The 6,000-nt window shown below is 43.0% G+C and overlaps 1 pseudogene; it reads right to left on the reverse strand.

Moving 5' to 3' along the window:
• Positions 1–5,773: 5,773 nt before the first annotated feature.
• The window catches only part of LOC103657479, a 1,476-nt pseudogene continuing 1,249 nt past the window's right edge, over positions 5,774–6,000 (reverse strand).

The raw sequence follows: 6,000 nt of genomic DNA on the forward strand, positions 1-6,000 counted from the left end.
CTTAACCTACTGGGTAGACACATAAGGCTGGAAGCAAACCTGTCCACAGAGACCTGGCAGGCCAGAAAGGGCTGGCATGATATATTCAAGGTGCTAAATGGGAAAAATATCCAGCCAAGAATACTTTATCCAGCAAGGCTGTCATTCAGAATAGGTGAGATAAAGAGGTTCCAAGAAAAAACAAAAACTAAATGAATTTGTGAACACTAAACCAGCCCTGAAAGAAATGTTAAAGGGGACCCTTTGAGTGGAAAGAGAGACCAAAAGTAAAAAAGACTAGAAAGGAAGACAGACAATCTGCAAGAACAGCAATTTTACAGGTAATACAAGGGCACTACTGCATATCTTTCAATAATTACTCTGAATGTAAATGGACTAAATGCTCCGATCAAAAGACATAAGGTATCAGAGTGGAGAAAGAAAAAACAAGACCCATCAATATGCTGCTTACAAGAGACTCATTTTAGACCCAAAGACACCTCCAGATTGAAAGTGAGGGGGTGGAGAACCATTGATCATGCTAATGGACATCAAAAGAAGGCTGGGGTAGCAATCCTTATATCAGACAAACTAGATTTTAAACCAAATAAAAGATGAAGAAGGACACTATATCATAATAAAGGGGCCTATCCAACAAGAAAATCTAACAATTGTAAATATGTATGCCCCTAACTTGGGAGCAGCCAAATATATAAATCAATTAATAAAAAAAATTAAAGAAGCTCATTGATAATAATATAATAATAGTAGGGACTTTAACACCCCACTCAACAGGAATGGACAGATCATCTAAGTAGAAGATCAACAAGGAAACAGGGGCTCTGAGTGACACACTGGACCAGATGGACTTAACAGATATATTCAGAGCATTCCACCCTAAAGCAGCAGAATACACATTCTTTTCGAGTGCACATGGAACATTCTCCAGAACAGATCACATACTGGGTCACAAAGCAGGTCTCAACCAGTACCAAAAGATTGAGATCATACCGTACATATTTCCAGACCACAATGCCATGAAACTTGAAGCCAACCATAAGAAAAAATTTGGAAGGATCACAAACACATGGAGGTTAAAGAACAGCCTACTGGGGTGCCTCGGTGGCTCAGCTGGTTAAGTGTCTGCCTTCAGCTCAGGTCATGATCTCAGGGTCCTGGGATTGAGCCCCATGTTGGGCTCCCTTCTCAGTGGGGAGTCTGCTTCTCCCTCTCCTTCTGCAGCTCTCCCTGCTTGTGCTCTCTCTCTCTCTCTCAAATAAATAAAATCTTTCTAAAAATTTTTTTAAAAAAGAACAGCCTACTAAAGAATGAATGGGTCAACCAGGAAATTAAAGAAGAATTAAAAAAAAAAATACATGGAAGCAAATGAAAATGAAAACAGTCCAAATGACAGTCCAATGAAAACGACAGTCCAAAACCTTTGGGATGCAGCAAAGGCAGTCCTAAGAGGGAACTATATAGCAATACAGGCCTTCCTCAAGAAGCAAGAAAAGTCTCAAATACATAACTTAACCTTTTAACCTTACACCTAAAGGAGCTGGGAAAAGAACAGTAAATAAAGCCTAAATCAAGCCAGAGAAGAGAAATAATGAAGATTACAGCAGAAATCAATGATATAGAAAGAAAAAAACCCAGTAGAACAGATCAATGAAACAAGGAGCTGGTTCTTTGAAAGAATTAACAAGATAGATAAAACCCTAGCCAGACTTACCAAAAATAAAAGAAAACAGAGGGGCACCTGGGTGCCTCAGTCAGTTAAGCATCTGCCTTGGGCTCAGGTCATGATCCCAGGGTCCTGGGATTAAGTCCTGCATCAGGCTCCTCGCTCAGTGTGGAGTCTGCTTCTCCCTCTGCCTCTGCTGCTCCCCCTGCTTGTGCTCTCTCCCTCTCTCTCTCTCAAATAAATAAATAAAATCTTAAAAAAAAGAGAGAGAGAGAGAGAGAGAAAGGACCCAAATTAATAAAATCATGAATGAAAGAGGAGAGATCACAACCACACCAAAGAAATACAATAATAAGAGAATATGATGAGCAGTTATATGCCAACAAATTGGGCAATGTAGAAGAAATGGATAAAGTCCTAGAAACAATTACAGACCAATATCCCTATGAACATGGATACAAAAACTCTCAACAAGATTCTAGCTAATGGGATCCTACAGTACATTAGAAGGATTACTCACCATGACCAAATGGGAGTTATTCCCGGGCTGCAGGGGTGGTTCAACATCCGCGAATCAATCAACGTGATACACGACATTAATAAAAGAAAGAATAAGAACCATATAATCCTCTCAATAGATGCAGAAAAAGCATTTGACAAAATCCAGCATCCTTTCTTGATAAAAACCCTCAAGAAAGTAGGAATAGAGGGAACATACTTCAACATTATAAAGGCCACATACAAAAGACTGACAGCTAATATCATTCTCAACAGGGAAAAACTGAGAGCTTTTCCCCTAAGGTCAGGAGCACAACAGGGATGTTCACTCTCACACTGCTGTTCAACACAGTACTGGAAGTCCTAGCCTCAGCAATTAGACAACAAAAGAAATAAAAGGCATCCAAACTGGCAAAGAAGAAGTCAAACTCTCACTCTTCACAGACAATATGATACTCTATGTAGAAAACCTGAAAGACTCTTCCCAAAAATTGCTAGAACTGATAAAGGAATTCAGCAAAGTTGCAGGATTTAAAAATCAATGCGCTGGGGCGCCTGGGTGGCACAGCGGTTAAGCGCCTGCCTTCGGCTCAGGGCGTGATCCCGGCGTTATGGGATCGAGCCCCACATCAGGCTCTTCCGCTATGAGACTGCTTCTTCCTCTCCCACTCCCCCTGCTTGTGTTCCCTCTCTCGCTGGCTGTCTCTATCTCTGTCAAATAAATAAATAAAATCTTTAAAAAAAATAAAATAAAATAAAATAAAAATAAAAATCAATGCGCAGAAGTCTGTTGCATTTCTATACACTAACAATGAAGCAGCAGAAGAGAAATCAAGGAATCGATCCTGTTTACAATAGCACCAAAAACCATAAGATCCCTAGGGATAAAGCTAACTAAAGAGGCAAAAGATCTGTACTCTGAAAGCTATAGAAGACTTACGGAAGAAATTGAGGAAGACCCCAAAAAATGCAAAAACATTCCACACTCATGGATTGGAAGAACAAATATTGTTAAAATGTATATGTTACAAAAAGCAATCTATACATTCAATGCAATCCCTATCAAAATGCCACCAGCATTTTTCACAGAGCTCAAACAATTCTAAAATTAGTATGGAACCAGAAAAGACCCCAAATAGCCAACGTAAAATTGAAAAAGAAAACCAAAGCTGGAAGCATCACAATTCCAGACCTCAAGCTATATTAAAAAGCTGTAGTCATCAAGATAGTATGGTATTGGCACAAAAACAGACACATAGATCAGTGGAACAGAATAGAGAACCCAGAAATGGACCCTCAACTCTACGGTCAAATAATCTTTAAGCAGGAAAGAATATCCAAAGGAAAAAAAGACAGTCTCTTCAACAAATGGTCTTGGGAAAACTGGACAGCCACATGCAAAAGAATGAAACTGAACCACTTTCTTACACCATGCACAAAAATAAATTCAAAATGGATGAAAGACGTAAATGTGAGACAGGAACCCATCAAAATCCTAGAGAAGAACATAGGAAGTAACCTCTTTGACCTTGGCCAGAGCAACTTCTTGCTAGACACCTCTCCAGAGGAAAGGGAAACAAAAGCAAAAATGAACCATGGGGACTTCATCAGGATAAAAAGCTTTTGCACAGCAAACAAAACAATCAATGAGACTACAAGGCAACCTTCAGAATAGGAGAAGATATTTGCAAATGATATACCAGATAAAGGGCTAGTATTCAAAATCTATAAAAAGCTTCTCAAACTCAACACCCAAAAAACAAATAATCCAGTCAAGAAATGGGCAGAGGACCTGAACAGACATTTCTCCAAAGAAGACATACATACAATGGCCAACAGACACATGAAAAGATGCTCAACATCACTCATCATCAGGGAAACGCAAATCAAAACTGTGATGAGATACCACCTCACACCTGTCAGAATGGCTAAAATTAACAAGTCAGGAAACAACAGATGTTGGCAAGGTTGTGGAGAAAGGGGAATGGTGGGAATGCAAACTGGTGCAGCCACTCTGGAAAACAGCATGGAGTTTCCTCAAAAAGTCAAAAGTAGAACTACCCTACGACCCAGCAATTGCATTACTAGGTATTTATCCAAAGGAGACAAACAGTGACTCAATGGGGCATATGTATCCCAATGTTTATAGCAACATTATGAACAATAGCCAAACGGAATGTGCCCAGATATCCACCGACAAATGAATGGATAGAGAAAATGTGGTATTATATACACAATGGAATATTACTTGGCCACCAAAAAGAATGAAATTTTGCCATTTGCAACAACACAGGTAGAACTAGAGGGTATTATGCTAAGTGAAATAAGTCAGTCAGAGAAAGACAAACACCATATGATTTCACTCATATGTGGAATTTAAGGAACAAAATATGAACATAGGAGAAGGGCAGGAAAAATAAAATAAGATAAAAGCAGAGAGGGAGACAGACCATAAGAGACTCTTAACTACAGGGAACAAACTGAGGGTTGCTGGAGGGGAGGTGGGTGAGAGGAAGGGGTAACTGGGTGAGGGGCATGAAGGAGGGCACATGATGTAATGATCACTGCAACTGATGAATCACTAAATTCTATCCCTGGAACTAATAATACACTATATGTTAACTAAATGGAATTTAAATTTTAAAAGAGGGGGAGCAGGGGAAGCAGGGTTCCCCCAGAGACAATAGACAACGTCCCCGCCCCTTCCCACCCCGCCCCACCCAAGTCTGCTCTTAGCAACTCCTCAGGCAGTCTTCTGGTGTGAGAGGATCCAAGGGAAGCTAAAAGTTAAAACTGCTACGGACCCTTGCCCCTTCCTGGTAGGTGAAAAGCGCCTCCCAGCACTTCACAAGGGTAGCTGCAGGACACTAGCGGGACTAGGACTAGGACCGCTCAACCTGTTTTCCCCGGACACTGGAGTAGACTCTGCACTTTATTTTGTATGAGTGACAAGTGGGGCACCTCCTGCCATAGCCTCCTTTCCTGCCCTGTGCTGGTGCCCAGTCCAGACGTTGGGGCCTCAGGTTCTGTAGCCCCTGGCGGCCACACCCTGCCCCCAAGCAGCCAGGGTTCCACCAGCCGGGCACTGAACCGAACATCTCAACAGCAGAACAGAGTTATGAAACCCAGCTTCTCCTAGTAAACGCTTATGGTCTGAGACCCAACCAAGACTTCCCTCCCTCCTTCAAAAGTGTGTCCAGCTTCTTCCTCACAGATAGAATTGTCCCCAGTCCATGAATTCTCTCCTCGACCATCTACAGAATCTAAGAGGGAACCCAAGCCTCTTTACACATAGATGGGCTTGTGGCTGCGACCAATAGACGACAACGCAGGGGGTACTGCCCGGGGCCAGCGGTGGCCCCTGCAGAGCAGCTGCATTTCCCAGCAAGGGCACAAGTCCTCTCTCACCTTCAGTCCCAAACCTTTCACCTCCCCTGGCTGTGCCAGTAACTCCTGCCCCCTAGTCTGCGGCCCAGCTGCAAAGTGGCCAGGCTAGTCTGGGAGAGGCTGCCAGGTCAGACTAGACACTGGACAGCAGTGCGTGGCCGGGCCAGGCGAGCCCCATTTCCCGAGCTGGCTGTTGCTGCTGCACGAGCCCTCAGAGGAGGACAGGCCTCCTGTAGCAATAGCAGGTGTACAGGTAATAAGGCCAGGGGAGGGGACCCCAAGTGTCTTCTCCACAGGGACGGGGGGCTATGTACAGGGTGGGGAGAGTATAGCCAGGTACACCTCCATGCCATCTCATTTAACCAAAACGTCAAACTCAGCAGCTCCCCACTCGGCATTCATAGACGCAGCCCACTCATCAGGCTCTGATTTCGGGGTCTCCGGCATCTTCT

This window comes from Ursus maritimus, unplaced genomic scaffold, assembly GCF_017311325.1.
Source record: "Ursus maritimus isolate PB19 unplaced genomic scaffold, ASM1731132v1 scaffold_29, whole genome shotgun sequence".
NCBI lineage: Eukaryota > Metazoa > Chordata > Mammalia > Carnivora > Ursidae > Ursus > Ursus maritimus.